The sequence below is a fragment of the Microcebus murinus genome, chromosome 8, assembly GCF_040939455.1.
Source record: "Microcebus murinus isolate Inina chromosome 8, M.murinus_Inina_mat1.0, whole genome shotgun sequence".
Lineage (NCBI taxonomy): Eukaryota > Metazoa > Chordata > Mammalia > Primates > Cheirogaleidae > Microcebus > Microcebus murinus.
The window spans coordinates 101,565,338-101,584,666 of NC_134111.1; the positions used below are offsets into that span (position 1 = coordinate 101,565,338).

General features: G+C 42.2%; 1 long non-coding RNA gene across 3 annotated transcripts; it reads left to right on the forward strand.

The window, feature by feature from the left end:
- Positions 1-161: 161 nt before the first annotated feature.
- On the forward strand, positions 162-12,248 carry LOC105871969 (uncharacterized). Of its 3 annotated transcripts, none has more exons than XR_012920649.1 (4): positions 162-1,121; positions 3,763-3,923; positions 4,959-5,161; positions 6,619-12,248. It is a non-coding gene; the product is annotated as an uncharacterized LOC105871969 (long non-coding RNA). The 3 variants fall into 3 exon arrangements; XR_012920648.1 differs by lacking the exon at positions 3,763-3,923 and having other exon boundaries at positions 162-417; positions 990-1,121; positions 6,619-12,246; XR_012920647.1 differs by lacking the exon at positions 3,763-3,923 and having other exon boundaries at positions 6,619-12,247.
- Positions 12,249-19,329: the final 7,081 nt, after the last annotated feature.

Genomic DNA, 19,329 nt, shown 5'->3' on the forward strand with positions numbered 1-19,329 from the left:
CTCCGCCCCTTCTGCCCTCTCTCGGCTTCCTATTGGCTGGCTCGGAGGATCCGGGCGCTGATTGGGCCTTTCAAACAGTTAGCCCTGCTCGCTCTCGGCCAATCCGCACCCGCGCGGCCGGCCCGGGGAGCTACAGGACGGAAGGGCGGGAGGGCGGAAGGGCGGGACTTAGAGCCCGGGCCCGCCGGGCGGGTGGGGACGCGGAAGGCCGGCGCTGATCCCGAGCTGCTCCCGCGCTTCTCAGCCTACAGTGCTGCGCGAGCATCCTGTGAAAACGCGAATACGGGTTATCTCCCCTTTGCGCGCTTGAGATACGTGCGGCCTGGAGATGTCTGGTCTCTGGGCCGACTCCGCGCCCGCCGCGCTGGAGAGACACCACCAGCCATCCTGGCTGCCACCGCGGAAGGAGGCAGCAAGGTGACGGTTCACTTAGAAGGGAAAAATAAGTCCCAGCAAATGGCCGACAAACATCACAGAATCCAGGCAAATAAGCTATTTTTGTTAACTGACAACACTTTTCCTCCCTGCATATTTCTGATTGCATACTCTATTTCCTCCTTGATAATATTATCTGGTAACATTTTCTCTACAGAGAATAGCAAGGCAATTCAGTCTTCAGTATGGTTGACGGAATTTATTTTGTGATTGACATTTTAGGAAAGTTTTATTCAGCATCAGCCCTTAGCCGTATTTGTGCGCTTGTGCCGATGTGATTGCCAAGGTGTATGATTAAAAATAAACCATTACTGAGCGCCAGGAGGTCCCTTAGAGGGGGCTCTTTACCTCCCATCAAGCTGTCCTGCAGAAATCTGGGGAGGGAAGCAGGGCGAGAGGAACTTATGGGCCCATGGAGTGTAAAGTGTCCAAAAAAGGTTGCCCTGCACCCAGAGACGTTCCGGCCAGATTCCCCTTCAAGATGCCCAGACTTCTGGGAGGACTGTTGACAGAGCTTTCAGCTGCCAGCCACTTCTGGGATTATTCATTTGCAGAGAGCCACCTCAGCCAGGGTCGCTCTGCCCCAGGGTGGCACAGATCCAGTGACTGATCCAGGTGGGAGTATGAAGGCTGTGCTATTTCACTGCAGTGGGGGACAACACTGAAGGGTCATTCTATTGACAGAGGTAAGCTGTCTAGTCCTGTTTCTTTCCTTCCCTTCCTCATGTGTTGCTTCTGCAGGGCACTCCCGTTTATTTATTTATTTTTCAGAGCCAGGATCTTGCTCTGTCGTCCAAGCTGGAGTACAGTGGCCTGATCATAGCTCACTGCAGCCTTGAACTCCTGGGCTCAGGCAATCCTCCTGCCTCAGCCTCCTGAGTAGCTGGGACCTACAGGTGCATGCCACCTACCTGCCTAATTTTTTTTTATTTTTAGTAGGGACAAGGTCTCACCATTTCCAAGGCTGGTCTCAAACTACTGGCCTCAAACGATCCTCCTGCCTCAGCCTACCAAAGTGCTGGGATTACAGGCGTGAGCTACTGTGCCTGGCCATGGCATTCTCTTATAAACAACCTGCACACTAACTCCCTCTCTGGTCTGCTTCCTGGAAAACCCAACCTTGCTGCAATCCAACCTACTGAATCTACACATTTAATTTGTAGCTTTGCTGATTTTCTCCGACAGACTGAGGAGTCGTCCTCCTCCTTCCTCAGCAGTGTTCAGAAATTTAACATGCTGTTCCTTTGACTGTTTTTCCACACATAATTTAGTTTTCAGACATTTAACTTGGCACATTTGGAGACTTGAGACCTTGGATAGGTTTTCCTTCTAGGTTTTGAACAATATTTTTGGTGACTGTCTAACAAGTGTGATAGTGCCACTTTTCAAAATTGGCCTCTCCCAGGGCTTGTTCCCCATTCCTGGAAAACCATTCCCAGGTTCCAGGGCTTCCCTTGCTGGCTTCACTGACAATCCAGGGATCTGCCTCTGTCCCAGGGGGGCTCATGGGCAGCTTCAGGGGGAAGATTTCTCAATCTCAAGTTCAAGTTGTGAAGTCCCAAAACATACCTGGTTTGGCCAACCCCTTCTGAGCCAGCCCTTTGTCCTTCTGGCCTGCTGGTCTTCTAGTCCACTCTGGTGTTCCCCATTTTATGGTCCAAAGTGGTGGCCCAGCTAAGGAAAGAGAAACTGCACCATGCTTCTAATCTGATGCTATTCACTACAACCCATCCCTGCTTGGTAGCCTAAACATGTGACCTCAGGAACCCAGACCTGCTAAGCAAACTCCTGGCCTACCACTTCCCACGATGTAGCAGGGAAGGATCACAAGTCAGCTCCTTCCCCAGCAGCAGAAGTTTCTGGGTGTAGCACCCGGGGTCTCACAGGGTTTCCAGGGATGATACCTGGGTGCTATAGCATCTCCCCTGGCTGTACCTGCACAGCGCCCTACCCTAACCATGCTAGAATTTCCAACTCTGGAAGGAGTGTTTAAATGTCTAGGAAATAGTTCTCATTGGAGTTATATTATGGCTGTTCTCTTGTGTATGAATTTTGCTCCAAATAAAATAGACGGGGATTTATTTGGCATAGAGTTGCCACGTAAATAATTTTATGTTGGAAAGGTGTGGAAAGTTTTTTCACCACGACTGTGGTTGGAGAAGCACAGCTTTTGGCAGGTCCCAGCGTTGCCATAGAAACTGCCATGTAACAGTGAGAACAGCAGCCTGGGATGAATCATGAACATCAGGCCCCACCTGTTAGGCTGCCAAGACAAGGGCTCACTCTTCTCAAACACAGAGGCTGGGAACTAGCTGGCAATAAGTTGACTTTCCACAAGGTGTCAGTCAAAGCTCATAACAAGTTTATTCTTTGATTTAATGAATGTACTTCATGGAGTCTATCTGAAGGAATTAAGGATGTTGGCAAACAATTAGCTGGAGAAGCTTTAGTGAAGCTAAACTCCAAGACTAGAAGGATGGTGAGAGTAAATGGTGATAGATACTTACCTGTGTTCCACCGACAACAATTTTGAAAAACTGTAATTATTGGCATCTAAAATGTATACTATCTTTTTAATATAAAAAGAGGTTATAAATATATACATGATATACCTGCATTTTAAAAATATACATAGTATATTTTAACAGTTTGAATGTGTATATATCAAAATATTTCAGAGTTATCTCTGGATGATGGTATGATAGATTATTTTAATATTAGTTTTCCTTAACTGCGTTTCCTAGAATGAGCATGTATTATGCAATTACAAGTATTCATTACTCATGCAATAAGAAACACTGAAAACCAATTGTCTTAGTTCATTTTGTTCTGCTATAATAATAGCTGAGACTGGCTAATTTATTTGTCACAATTCTGGAGACTGGGCAGTCCAAGATCGAGGGGGTGGCATCTGACAAGGGTCTTTTTGTTGTGTCAATCTATGGCAGAAGGCGGAAGGGCAAGAGAGGGCAGGAGAGAACAGGAGGGGGCCAGAATCATTCCTTGATAAGAAACCCACTCCCAAGATAATGACCCCACTGGCACGGTAACAGTATTAATACATTCACTCCACCCTTATGGCCTAATCACTTCTCATTCTCACCTCTCGACTCTGTTGCATTGGGGGTTAAGTTTTCAACACATGCTTTTTGGGGCACACATTTAACCCATAGCAACAATCATGGGTTTTTACCTCGGCTCTACAAGATCAGAGACCATTTATCCAAATGGACACACCTGGCTCCAAACTTGCTAACACTGCTGTCCTACAGTGGATATAACACACAGCTGACAGCAATATGTTCAGCTTTGTCTTTTTCATTTCAGATATTGAGGGTGGTGTTATCATTCTGTGACAGCTCTGGAGTTTCTACTGAGATCATTTCAAGGACCTCACTGAGAAGCATTCTAGGACATCCTCAGACCAGCAGCCGTGTTCACTGGGGCTCTCTGTCCAAACTCCACCTATCCTTCCTGCTGCCAGCTAAGTCAGCCTCGACACCAACCTGAGTTCTTACTAGTTTCATTGAGCTCTCAGTGCTGAATTTATTTTGTTACCCTAGGACGTATAACCATAGAAGTCTTTGTTTAAAGTAATTATAATATATCTAGGTCTTTGTATAAGATCATTAGACCTTCTGCTTTGGACAGAAAACATTTGGAAGATATCTTTGCTTACTCTCTTGCTGTTTGCTTTGCTTTTGTGTGTGTGTGTGTGTGTGTATGTGTGAAGTTGTATTTCAATTGCCTTTGTTTTTTCCTGGATTCCTTGTGTCTATTGATTGTATAAAGGAGTGTTCTATAAGCGACAGAGAAATATATAAGGTGATTACTCTCTGTTCCAATTTAATCTAGTCTTGAAGACAAATGATTGGAGGTCCGTTAGACTAGTGACAAATTTGTGAAAAGGCAATTAGTCAAACTTAGCTTTGGGTGCCCTACAAAACCTTCATGATGTCACTTACTGTCTTGTCAACTTGTGAAAGAAGGTCCCTTAGCTCAGTCTATGTTTTTAGGGTAAACAATTGTTGGGTCATTGACTGTCCAGCTGAGTTTTAGCTTCTGCTTGGTCAGGAAACCTGAGACGCCATCCATGAGCACGTGCTGGACTGACCATCGCGACCCATCTTCCTTGTGTGGGTTTGTCCATATCAAAGTCTCCAACTCCTACAACAAATTCTTCTTCCTATATAAAATCTCACTGTGATCTTAACTCTTGTACTTTTTTTAGGCAAGTGGCAAAAAATGATGACCGTTTTAAGGACAGTTTGCTGTGTTAAAATCAATAAGTTCATGTGTTTAAGAGAAACTGTAGAAAAATCAGGAGACAAAGACACCAACTTTTCAATAGTCAGCTTCTTTACTTGGTGTGCTGGGGCCTAAAACACAATTTGTCCAAGGATGCTCTAACCTTCTGAGACCTGTCCTGCTTGGATCTACGCAGCTTTGTCTACGCTTTTCACGTACAGCCCTTCTGGTCCTTCGGTTCTTTCCTCCGATCTAATGAGCTATCATTGCCTTAGGTTTTCGCAGGAAAAGAACATTCATGTAACTGTGCCGGATCAGAAGGAATGGAATTTAAAACCTGATCTAGAGCTGAATCAAGAACTTCGTCTGTTCAGGCTGCTGTAACAGATTACTGTAGACTGAGTGGCTCATGAACAACAGAAATTTATTTCTCACAGTTCTGGAGGCTGGGGAAGTCCAAGATCAAGGTGCTGGCAAGGTAGGTTTCATTCTGAGGCCTCTTGTTTTTGCTTGTAGGTGGCCATGTACTCACATGACCTCTTCTTTGTGCAGGTGGGGAGAGGGAAAGAAAGTGCAAGACAGCAAGCTCTCTGCTGTCTCTTAAGGACATTAACCCTACCGATCAGGGCCCCATCAGTATGACTTCATTGTACCTTAATTGTCTCCTACAGGCCCTGTTTCCAAATATAGTCACACTAAGGGTTAGGGCTTCAACATATAAACTTTGTTCGTAGCAGTGCTATACATAAGGATTTTGTTAGATTTCAGGAAGATGGACAGACATTTGCAACAGGAGCTTTTTTACATACTATTGTCCTGGATGACTGCATCTGTATAAACTGGTTCACCTAATTTTAGACCCTGAAATGGGGAAAGTGGTTAAAAACCAGAGGCTAGAAAAGAAAAGACTTAAATTATCTATCTGAAAATTAAAAAAAAAAAAAATTCCTAGAGTCAGAAACAAAAAACAGAAAACCCATTAAGGCCATTTTAGAAGCCTTTCCCTTAAAAGCAAATTGGACAAAGATTCAAAATTGTAATTAAGTAAACACAAATTAACAGGAGATTTTAAAATTAGATTTCAGGAACCTTTTGAACAGTGTTCTAGGCTATGATCAACAGCTGAAAATGGGCTCAAATTTTAACTATGAGCCTTAAATGGAAAAAAAAAATTATAATAGAAAATTGTGAATTTAGAGGATCCCCAATATATAACTGAGCATTTTCCATAGAGCCCTAGAAAGAAAAGAAGCAAGAAAGGAAAATAAATATATAACTCTCTAAAGAAAACAACTGGCCTCCAAAATAACAACAGAATATAAGGTCCTGTGTATTCTCTAAGAATCAAGATGGTATAAATAAGGCACCAGTAGACTTCAAGGAGGAAGGTCATTGGAAGAGCCAGAGCCTTATATTGACTGAGAAACAGGGAGGATAGTTCAAAGTCTGTACAATGGTACCACTCTCAGAGAGGCATTAGCACCCTGAAAATCCCTGTCCTTTCTCTAATCTCCTAAAGAGAATTGTCTATAAATGTAGACAGACAGCAATACAGCTCTATTTTTGATATATGTGTGGCACTGGAGCTACAATAAGTCCCACTGCCATAGAACATCATCCCCTTCAGAGTTAAATTTTAAGTTGCCTGGAAAGAAAAACAGAGGAAAATTGACTGGCAGCAAGTGAAAAAGAGAAAAAAGAGAAATTTGATCTTAATCTAAAAATGTCTGGTTGTGTCAGATTTTCAAAGAAGATAATTAAAGACAAACTTGAGGTATGCAGTAAATTTTAGCAAGGCTTGAGGGAAAAATGAACTTTCTTTATCTTAACTCACTAAAACCATTCCGGTTGTGTAAGTTTGTGATAATACCTAGCTTTTTCCCAAGTTCTAACATGATATCATCCTAAGAATACTCTTTTTTTTTTTCCTTCTAGGACACGACCTTTATGTATTAGAGTTCTCCAAAGACACAGAACCTGTATGATAGAGAGATAGAAATTTATTGTGAGAGCTGGCTCATGAGGTTACCATGATCTGCCGTCTGGAAGCTGGAGGTCCAGGACAGCCCATGCTGTAGTTTCAGTCCACACTCCAAGGCCTGAGGATGAGGAGGGTGAGTGGCATCAGAGAGAAAAGGCTGGAGAGCCCTGAGCTCCAGTGTAAGGGCAGGAGAAGATAGATGTTCCAGCTCAGGCAGAAAGAGCAAACTCATCCTTCCTCCACCTGTTTTTTCTACTTTGTGGTCCTTGACAGATTGGAAGGTGCCCCCACACACTGGTGAGGGTGATTTTCTTCACTCAGTCTGCCTATTCAAATGCTGCCAGAAACACCCTCATAAACACACCCAGAAATAATGTTTCACCAGCTATCTGGGCACCCATTAGCCCAGTCAAGTTGACACATAAAATTAACCATCACATTCTACAATATTCAATAGGTAGAATTTTCTTTGCCAGTGGAGCCACCAGAGAAAATGTACTATGGGAAGATTATTTTAGAAATTAAAAAAAAAGTATCTACATATTATTAGATTTTAACTGATCCAGACATTAGTGTTTCCATACTATGAGCACTTCAAAAAATAAGCAAAGAATAAGCCATGGGCCCATAATCATTATAGGCAAAATGCTCCATGGACCATAGAGCAGTTAATCTGAGCAGAGCCCATAAGTGTGCAGATGTATTCTCCCCAGATTATTATAATTTCTTGCGTGTTCATGAGAGAGTAGGCTATGCTGCAGGGCTGACAGCTTGAACTACGTTGAGATGGCTCTAAGTATGAAGTACACACTGGATTTTGAAGTCATAGTATGTAAAAATGAATGAAACATAGCTCATTAATAATTTTCAACATTGGCTAAATGTTGGGCTGTCAATATTTTAGATAAATTGTGTCAAATAAAATGTTTAAAATGTCTTCACCTATTTCGTTTTACCTTTTAAAAATGTGGATATTAAAATTTTTAAATTTCGTGTGTGGCTCACATCCTACTTTAGTGGACAGTGCTGTTTTGGGGAGTATTACCCCAGTGACACGGGACACATCAAAAACTCAGTGTCCTTTTTAGCCTATCCCTTGATCCCTTGTAGCATAATGTGCACCCAAGGCTTAGCCTTGCATATCCAAGCAATTACAGGCCTCCACTAAATTAGGGCATCTTTAGGTCTTGTACTAAGATTACCTTTAAATCTGACATTAACATATGTAGAAAATCCCTATTGCTAATAGAAACCACCTAATATTCTTCTGCTAATTAATTAATTATGAATGATTGTTACTCTCCTCTTTGCATATTACCATATTCTCATGTAACACACTTAACTCAGCAACCTTACCCAGTGAAGCCGAATCTCATACTTGTGTTCTGTTACTTCAAAAAAGATCCGTGCCCTCAACCAATCTTTGAGTAATTCAACACGAAATCCTGATTTAAAGCTTTTTTCCCATGTTATCTCACAAACGAATAAAGGGGGATGATACCAGGCAGGCTAGGTGATAATTGCTTTTCTTGCCCAGTGCTAGGTTTTAGTAGAGGCAATCGTTCCAACTGTATAATGCAGTTCTCCTAAGCCATTGCTTGTGAATAAACGTGAAGGACAATTTGAAGTCAATTTGAAGGACTGGTTGCCTTGCAAACTCTTAGAAAGACCTAAATAATAGCCATGTCTATCATTAATGCCACTGATGTGGATTTGTAGCATAAAGTGAATTTGATCAAGCCCCTTTAAATTTCTTAGCCCAAATAGTTATGGGTAATAGAACAACATTGCATTTTATTTTGGCCAATTAAAAGAGAGGCCAGGCCATTGCCAAGACTTCCTGCTAGATCCAGACTAACTCTGTGACTTGGACTGATGTCGCTCAGAGTTAAAAGAAAGGCAATGTGAGGTATCTATGATCTACTTAGAAAGTTGTTGATATTTCTTAGGAGATCTCTCAGTCCTTCTTAAAATATTTGTATGCATTGCATGTATCATATGTATTTATTCTTAAAATATTTCTAGCTGAGTAAATCCCCTCCCCTTATTCCCTTCCTGAGCAGTGTTAAGGATATTCTTGACCTTTGCTTTTTCCAGAAACATTTTATAACCAGCTTGTTAGTTTCACAAAGCTCTGTTGACATTTTGATTAGAATTACTTTGAATTTATAGATCAATTGGGGAAAATTGACATTTTTATGATACCGAGTTTTCTAATTCATTAGCATGGCGTATCTTTCCCATAATTTAGGTCATCTTTAATATCTTTCAAAAATATAAAGAAAATATATTTTTAATAATATGAATACATAGAAATGAAATATTTCTTTATGACAAAATGCCCAAGACAGATTTAATAGATAAACAACAAAATGGAGAAAGTAGTGCATTATATATTACAAAAGGCTAGTAATAAGAACATACGAGGAGGAACATGAAAACCCCAAAAGGGAAAAGAGGAAAATTCATAAATTGGCATCAATAAAAGATGGAATATAAATGGCCCATAAACATATACAATTTTCTGCCTTGAAAACTAAATTAAAAGCTATGAATCATCATTTAAAACCTATCAAATAAGTAAAGATAAAGAACAATGACAAATGTTACGAGGGCGTGAAGAGGTGAATATTTTCTTATACTTCAGAAAAGCATAAATTTGTACAGTGTTTCCAGAGGTCAATTTGGTGGTATGTAGAAAGAGCCTTTAAAACGTGTCTATGCTTTGATTTAATGAGTCTGCTTTTTGAAATCTATCGTAAGTAACTAAGGATGCCGGCAAGGATTTAGCTGAGGAGCGTTAGTGAAGCACTGTTTATCGTGCCCAGGCCTGGACGGGTGGCAGAGTAAAGGGCGATACGTATCTGTGTTCAATTAACAGCAATTTTGAAGAACTGTATTTATTGGCATCTAGCAAGTATATGATCTTTTTGATATAAAAGGGTATTCTGAACATGTGCATTACATATATATCAGCAGCTAAAGATCTACAGTATGTGTTTCAAAAGTTTGAGTATGTGTACAGTGAAACGTTTCCAGGGTTATCTCTGGATGATGGTACCATGGATTATTTTTAATATTAGTTTTCCTTAGCTACATTTTCTAGAATGGGCATGTAGTATGCAATTATGGGAGTGCATTACTCATGTAATAAGTAACAGAGAAGACCAATCATGAGTGTTCTGCCTTGCCTCTACAAAACTAGAGACCTTTTAGCCAAGTAAGACACGCAGGGCTCCAAACATCCTAAAACCTCTGTCATACGGCCGGACAATGTTTTGTCATCATTATACTTCGCCTCTCAGCTTTTACCCAGAATTTTTTTTTTTTTTTTCCCCTAGGAAAAATAGGGCTGCAGTTCTCTTTGGTGATGTTCTTGCCCCAGTTTCATGTGGTGGGGAATTGCTTTTTATTCTTCACCTTAGGCTTTTTGTAAAAGAAATACACTTTTAGGGTCATGATTAATGTGTTTTAATGGGATATCCATTTTGAAAATCAATGAAAAGAGTTTACATTAAAAAGAGAAGGCAGTTAGATTGATTCAGATGACCTATTTTTAATCAACCCCATTATTCATGGATCTGAAAACTCTCAGGACAGCTTTCTCTGGAGATTCAGGGATCAGCCCTTCTGTTATTATGTGTGAATAATTTTAAAGCAGGAGCCATCAGGTTAATTGATAATTTGCTAAACCATTTTTTTAAATATCCCACCTTAGAAATGCTCCAGGACGCCACCCCTTTCTTTCATCGTCCCTTCGAAGTTCCGTCTCTCTCTCCTCCCATGGTTTCCTGGGCTAAGTTCTAAAGCACAGAAGACATTATGTTCTGTTTCTTGAAAAGTTTTGGTGCATCTAGTCCTAGAATTAGCTTTTAAGTTAATAGTGTTATAACTTCTTTATCTTTTTATACTCAACTATTTTCACTATTGCTTCTAATGTTCTTATCTCTTGTAAGAAATTCTCTGTGTCTCTCTCATTTGTCAAAATTATTTCTTACCATCATTATAAAATGCACAGATTTTAGGTTCTTTAGGAATTTGCACTTAACTTTCTTATCTTCTACCTTATAAATGTTTTTCTTATACCTCAGACGTTTTTCTATTGCTGAATGGAATATATATTTGAGAACCCTTTATGAATTTTCTTAATTCTATAGTTTTGGAAGTATTTCACAGAAAAGAAGTAATAATTTCCCATTTCCATACCTACTTATTTCTCCAGTTCCAAAGGAGTATTTGTACCACATACCTGGATTTATTATGAAAATGTTATGTTCTCCATTTGCAGCCATCCCTCTGAAATTATTAATATAATTAGCCACATAAAAATGTCTCTTCTACCAGAAGCGGTCGGTAGTTGTTTGCTGTAAGTAGCATTGCGCCTGATGGTCTCTGATCGTCTCTGAAGGAATGCGGGCCCCTTTTGCTCACAAGAGTCTGGAGTTGAAGCCAGTGTGCTTAAGAACGTGTACGTGCAAACCAAGACCAAGCCAACGGCAGTCGTGAAGGTGGTGATGGCAACAGCTTTCCCTCAGCATGGTTCCAGCTGTGTGCCCTGGGCTTACAGTGCCCCGGGCTGGGACACCACGTATGTTATGTCCCTTCACCCCCGCGACAGTTCTGCAAGGCTGACATTGTTACTACTCACATTTTACAGAGTGAAAAATGAGGCTGGAGGGGTGTGGAGATGTAACGTGTACAGGGCCAGCCGCAGAATAACTAGTAGAGCTGGAACTGGACATCGAATAGATGAGCTTCAGGGCCCAAGCACCTGTAACCTGTAGGTACTTGTATAGATCAGTTCACCTGGGTGTGAAGTCTCTCACCTGTCACCATTAAAAAAAAAATTTAGACCAACCGTGTTAGAAGAAGGAGAATTATCTCCTATCATCTCTGCAGAAAATAATATTATCTGCTTGTTGGCATATGAAGAAATGATCAAAGAGTATTAGGGGAAAAAAGAAGGAAAAGTGTAGCGGAGAGGAGCATGGAGCTGTGAATGGATTAGAACACTGGGATTTTCTGATATTATAGTGCTTGTAAACTTTCAGAGACTTTGTAACCTGTTGTGATTTCTTTTTTCAGTACGCATCAGTTGTCCTCCACTGAGGGCGGTTTTGCTTCCTCATGTGCGCTACTAACTCCTCATGGCCGCAGGTGAGGGACGCTGTTAAACATCCTGCGCTTCCCGGGACAACCCTCCACAACAAAGAATTTTCTGGCCCAATTATCTGTTCTAGTGCTGAGATTGAGAAACTGTTCTAAATAAACTTTTATATCTGACTTTATAGTTTTATAAGCTTCAAGCCCCACAAAACCTGAGTATGATGTGGTGTAATGGCTGAGGGCTCTTGCCTTGACTGGGCTCCACTTTTGCTTACACCGCTCTGTAACCTGGGACCAACTACGTAACCTCTGTCAGCCTCAGTGTCCACATCTGTAAAATGGGAACGACAATACTTATTTCTGAGGTTGCTGTGTGGGTCTACATCTTCGGGTATGTTTTCAGTCTGTCTATTCTACTTCAGAGTCTATTGCGGAAACACTAGCACCCCACTTTGATTATTTAGTTTTGTAAAGAAAAACATTCGTTAGTAAGACTTTTGTAAAAATTATTGTGAAAATTAATATTCAGAATTTCTTCCAAGATAAGTTTGGACTCATAACCAACTACCTTAAGCACGTCATTTCACTAGTTTCCCTTCCCCAGGGAGAGGCTGCTCAAAGTGGTGCTCACTGCTTCTAGTAGCCATGACATTAAGCCACTGGTCCGTCATGGTGTCTGTCACTTCTCTAGCCTCACCTTGATCAAGGGCCCAAAGTTGGCCCTTCACCATCTTGCTTATGATCTGACAGCGATATGCAATGATGAAGGAAAGACAGAACTTGAATAAAAACATTTAAGGGGAAAAGATGTAGCATGTTGACTTTCTGAAAGGCCAAAGAACGATAACATCTGCTTATTACGAGAGTGTCTTGAGAAAGTTACACAGAGCTTTAGCGGCAGAATGCTCTGGAAATCTTCACCAGAGAGTCTTCCACCACGACCGTGCTCCTGCTCACTCCTCTCACCAGACAAGGACAATTTTGCGAGAGAGTTCCGGTGGGAAATCTTCAGGCATCCACCTTACAGTCCTGAGTTGGCTCCTTTCGACTCCTTTTTGTTTCCTAATCTTAAAAAACCTTTAAAGGGCACCCATTTTTCTTTTAATAATGTAAAAGAGACAGCATTGGCATGGTTAAATTCCCGGGACCCTCACTTTTTGGGGATAGACCAATTGTCGCGTATAGAAGTGTCTTGAACTTGATGCAGCTTATGTTGAGAAATAGAGTTTACATTTTTATTTTTATCTCTTAATTCCCTTTTCCCACAAACCCTATGACATCCCCTCATACATACAGCATATTGCGAATGTGTGAATAGGCGGGCAGGATTAATTCGTGGGTAGAGAATTGCTGGGCCAAAGGGCATATCCGATAATATTTGATGGATGTTGCCAAACTGCCCACCCTGGAGGGCAGGGGGTCCATCTATCCACCAATTGATAGTCCTGTAAGTGGTGTTCTCCTCGACACAATGTGTTATCAGAATCGTTGCTCTTTGCTACTCCGATAGGTAAACTCTTATTTCAGTTTTTCTTATTATGTTGAGCATATTTTTATAGGTTTAATAGCCATTGTTTATTTTTTTTTCTGTAAGCTGTCCTTTTTTGTCCTTTGTCCATTATGGACTCTTCTCAGGGTATCAATGGGCCTCACGGCTGCTCCGATTGAATGACAGTGCCTTGGCTGATGTCATGGGACTGGGAGGTGAATCCCAGGGTAATGCGCTTCCTGCAGCTGGTGGTAAAATGAGCCATAACAATAACACTGCTCATCCCTCGAGCAGAGACGGTGCTGGTCAGCTTACATACAGTGTATCCTTCCACTGTCCTAACAAAGGAGACACACACCTGTATTGAAGTCCTAATTCTGCAGCTTGCAACCAAGGCCATCTTGGTCAATATATCTGAGCCTCAGTTATGTCATCTGTAAAATGGGAATAGTACCTCCTCGGAGAGTTATGGGGATTAGATAAAACGAGCTAGGTAGAAGCACCTGGCACAGTGCTTGGCATAAGTGCGATGGTGGCTAAGGAATGTTGGTTTCCTACCCATGCCAGTGCGGGGCTGGGTGCGAGTGGGAGTGACCGTGGATGGGGCTCTGGGGCAGGTAGGCAGGAAAGGAAGCAGGTGGAGGCACCTTCTTTCAATGAACATCCCAAATCTGATGGTTTTTCTGAGGTCTGGAAAGAACTACCAACTTATTTCAGAGAATAAGTCTTGGATCTAGCTTTATAGTTTTAAGAGGCCAAAGAGAAGTCAAATAAGTATTAATGCAAGTATGAAGGCAGAGAGATTTCTAAATGGTTCTGGAAGAGGGACTTTGGCTAAATTACTTTCCTTCTCTGCTTTTTGGAGGGCAGTGGTTTTGCATTTTCCAGGTGCCTGCTTTGTGCTGTCGGTCACGGCTTTTACAGCAACCTACTGTGCTGCCAGCAGAGCCTAATGGATCAGTGTGCCCCGGAGAGGTCCGACAGTGCCACACTGCTTGGCCACAACTTGGAAATGGCCGTGAGCAGGATCGTCACCTTTAGGGTTGTGGCTTCTCTCTTTACCGGAGGGTAAGGCTTTTACTAACCTTTCTGATAGCTTGAGGATTACAGTGAGGAACTTTCTAAGCAACTCTGTTTCCTAGGGTTGAAATTCCCTCAAGCCACTGATCTATGGAAGAGTTTAGGTTCAGCTCCAAGTCCCATTTATGCTGGGACATTTTGATGTCTACTTCTTCTTTAACTGAATACAAATCTTAGAGAAGGGAGAATGTCTGTTAATGTCACAGAGTGGGTCATTTGATGGGAAACTGCCATCCTGAAAGGTGGGCTCCTACATCCCGCTGCTAGGAAGAGCAGGTAACGAGGGACATCCCTTCGTCGTTTGCAGAACCTGTCGCAGGTTCGGAGGGGAGCCCGTGACTTCGCCAGACCACCTGCGAGAAGCTCCGTTGCTATAATCCTCACCCACATTGATCTCACCTACAATCCCACTGCATCGGACACGCGGGTGAGAACGTTCTGGAACATGACTTCCCTGAAGCTGCAGCCACGTACAGCTCTCAGAGTTTATGATGACAGGAGACCCGGATAAATGATCCTTCCGTCTTCCTGCTCATTGCAGGGAGCGAGTGGTGGCCAGCACCACCACTGGAATGACAGAGACAATAGTGGTGACAATGAGTGTACTCTTTGGGAGTTAAGTCTTTTCCCTCTTTAATGCAAGATGTATCATTCCCGGGGACCGCACACAGCACCCACGTGCAGCTGACGAAATAGTCATAAGGCAAACACCCCTGGAACTCCACAGAGGTCAAGGAAAGGGGTGTGGGCTGCACCCCAGAAACTCACCGTGTGCCCCCTGCTTGAGGTGACCCCTGTTCCGGCTGCGATGAGAGCACCCCCACTCTCCGTTAATTTCGCAGTGTGTGAATGCGTCCCGCAGTGATGCGGCTTGTCTTGCCTGTTTTTGAGCTGCGCACACAATAACACGGAAACCTGTCGCATGTTTCCTTCGTAGCGTGCTGCAGTCTCGGCTTGGTCTCCCGGGGAGAGGACTCTGAGATGGAGCTTAACACAGGATGTTCATTTGTGAGCGCATTCGGGATCCAACCCTGAGGAAGGGGAGGCTAGCAGTGGGAGTGGGCAGAGGGAGAAGTCGGGCTGAGATGGAGACCCAGCCTCGACCAACAGGGGCCTCCGGAGCTGGACGGTTCTCCAGACTGTCCACCAAGACGGCCAGGCCTTTCGAGGCCTGCATCGATGAGACATTGGGTTGGGCCACCCTACGAAGGGGCGCGACCTTGGGCCAGGGACTGTCTTTAGCTGAAGCATTTCCTGAAGGGGCTGCAGCCGGAGGCGCCTGTGCTCTCAGCAGCTGGGCAGATGCTCGGCATCCGGGCGGGCTTCTCCATGCACATGGGAAGCTGTGTTTAGGCCACAATGCAATCAAGGGGCTGGGGAAATGTTTTGATTTCTTTTGGGGATCAGAAGAAAAAAATACATGTAGCCTAGCCTGGATTATATTAACTTTTATACAATGCAGGCATAAAACTATAATTTTTTTTATGTATTTGTGTTTTATTATGGAATAAGGAGCCCACAAAGGCAAAAGTGTGAGGGCTCGTGTTAGTCCTAACGTAGCTCAGTGAGTCTCTTGTTGGAAGGCAGCATCCTTCACAATCACTGAGTGTGGCATTTGATTTTGGCACCAGATTATTATTTGTATTTTGCTAAGAAATTTTCTTTCTCTCCTTCCTATTTTACTAAATATTTTTTTTTTTTTTTTTTTTTGAGACAGAGTCTCGCTTTCTTGCCTAGGCTAGAGTGAGTGCTGTGGCGTCAGCCTAGCTCACAGCAACCTCAAACTCCTGGGCTCAAGCAATCCTGCTGCCTCAGCCTCCCGCGTAGCTGGGACTACAAGCACGAGCCACCATGCCCGGCTGATTTTTATATTATATATATTAGTTGGCCAATTAATTTCTTTCTATTTTTATGGTAGAGACGGGGTCTCGCTCAGGCTGGTTTTGAACTCCTGACCTTGAGCAATCCGCCCGCCTCGGCCTCCCAAAGTGCTAGGATTACAGGCGTGAGCCACCGCGCCCGGCCTTACTAAATATTTTGATCTTTAATTTTATCAACTGCCATCGTGGCACCTATCAATAGGATCATATTGTTTTTCCGCTTTGCGTGTCTAGCATTACAAACCATCTGCATTAATTTCCCAATGCTAAATAATCCTTGTTCAGGTCTCTGTTGTCTTAGCAACTGCTTGCTTGGTCTGTGGGCTTTGAAACAATTTCAATAGGATCAACATTTGTTTAGCAAAATTGATAAAACTTTCTGATAAAGCTTCTGTGAGATTTGAGACACGTTTAACACACAGTAAAAGTCTCCTGACTTATCCTTTCAAGTTCAGTAGTCTACGTGAGCATTTCCAAAACTGTGATTCATTTCTTTTTTTTTTTTTTTTTTTTGTAAAAAGTTCTTGAAACAGTTTCCCTGGCTGGAAACCCTGGTTTAAACTAAGTTAAATCACTTTCTGTACAAGATTCTCAGAGCATTCATATGCTAATTGCATCTTCGAGAGGGACTGACATGTTTATCATTTCTCAAACTTTGCAAGACCTTCACGTCCTGCATTACACAATCTAAAGAATAATATGAAATATCCATTTTTTTCCTCTTCCCTAGCTGCCGGGGTATAGTTTTATGTCTTCTTGTCAGCATGCCAACTCCTGTCTCAAAATTTAATTTGCAACTTTTTTTTTTTATTGTTTGGCTGGAAACCATATAATAAGATTTGTTAGAAATGTGTAAAAAATAATCACACATAGATTCTTTACAGTCTTTGTGAGAGTCTGAGGGATCCTTTATGAGTAAAGTGGTTTCTGTACATCCATAATATAATTCCCACTTTGGCTGCTGAGGAGTAGGTTTTGCGTCCTCCTGGCTTCGTGGGCACATTCTCGGCTGGATCTGTCTGATGAACTTGCCTATAGCCATGCAGCTGTTAAGATTGATATTAATTATAACTAAATACAATTAAGATTCTAGTTAGTTGTTCACACCGGCCACACTTCAAGGGCTCAGTAGTCAAATAGGGCCAGCGGCTACTACATAGGATGGAGCAGACGGGGACAATCCACTGTCACAGGAATTCCACTGGACGGCGCTGTGCCACATTGTTGATTGTGACAGACCACAGAGGAATCTAGATCTCATCTCCAGATCCTTGATTATATCTGCAAAGACCATTTTTCCAAATGAGGTCATATTCACAGGTTCCAGGAGACATATCTCTATGGGGAGCCCACCGTTCAACTCACTCCACAGGTCCTAGAATGGGGTTTTGGAACTGAAGCACTCAACTCCAGGCTGGCAGTAAGAACCCTGTCCCAAGCCAGGCACAAAGTGGAGGTCCAATTATTGCCACTTCCTCTGGTGGGGAACGGGACGGCAGAGTGGTAGAAGGGAGTGCATTAGCTGTGCAATGTTTCAGGCAGTTGGGAACTAGGGAGGCGCAGTAGTTCTAAGGACAGTGGGGTTGGGTGTCTACGCTAAGCTTGATTAATGCTTTGGGATGTAGATAACAAAAAGCTGAGTGCAGAGGCTTTCTTGGTAGCAAGAAAGAAGCTCATCTCCTGCAGGAGGAAGGCAGGGAGGCCTGAGGACCAGGTCCATGACTGAATGCTCAGCATGGAGCTTCCGAGAAGGTTGAGTTCCTGAATAAGGCAGGTCTTCTATGCCAAGGGCAGGGTCCTGGCTGGGAAATAACAGGACCCTGACACATGGGATGGGAATGGCTAGGCCGGGATCTCCAGAAATCTGGGGTTCCCAGAGCCTCCAGCAACAGCCCACTCTTCCTCCTGAGCTAGCATCCTCGCCCTGCCACACTGGGAGGTGATACAGAGACTTCATCAATACAACATGTGTCCCTCTGTGGCTGCTTCCACCTGCTCCTGGCCACTTGGCTACAGGTAAGGATAAGTCACAACAAACCCAGAAGGAATGCACTGGGTCTCCTGCAAAGCTGCAGCACCAAGGCAGCTGTGATACTGACAAAACAACACGGACTTTCTATTTAGGTGAAGAACAAGACAAGGTTGTGTCTTAATAACCACTATAACTCAATATTATCCTCAAGAGCTGTCCAGCATACTAAGTATAAAAAAGGATGAGTTTGAACATCAGAAAAAAATAACATACATGATTTGCAGATTGTCTACTGAGAAAACTCAAGAGAATAAATCAATGGAGAAACAATTGGAATTAATTAAGGAGCTTATTAGGTGGTTGATATGAAAAAATTAAATACATAAATCGAATTCTCTAGTTTTCCCACCTATCAACAGTAACTATAGGAAAAATAGGAAAACAGAAATACAAATAAAAAGAAATATTTAGAGTATATATGATTGTAAGTACAACATTTTTCTGAGGGACATAAAAGATTTTAAAAAATTGAGAGATCGATCATGTTCTTGAATGGCAAGACAAAATACAGTATTGTAAAAATGCTAATTCAGAATTACTGATTTAATTGGTCAATTAAATATTTAACTATAGCCTTTTGTTTTTAATAACTGACTCATTAATTGTAAAAAGTCAGTCAAGTAATGTAGGAAAAAAGTGCAAAAGGAAAAGAAATAATGAGCTGAATAGTACCACTTGGAAATGACCATACTTTCAGATGGGTCTCTCCGGAAATAACACATGTAGATCTATGTTCGCAAGTTTACATTAAGAGAATGATACTAAACTCTGTGTGTCAGGACTTGTACTTTTCATTCAATAAAATTTCTGGACATTTTCAAGGTCGAACAAGTATACAAGCGCATCATCATAGCAACCGCTTGGGAAGTACCAACATTTACATAACTGGTTCCTCACTCTGGGCCAGTCTTGTCATTCTTCTCTATAATTCAAAATGCTACAAACAAACATACTGAATACTTTATACATTTAACATAATCCCAATAAATATTCTAACAGATTTTCTGCATTTATAAAAGGAATTCTAAAGTACATGTGGAAGTATAAGTGTATGAGATTGGGCAGTAAATTTTTGAAA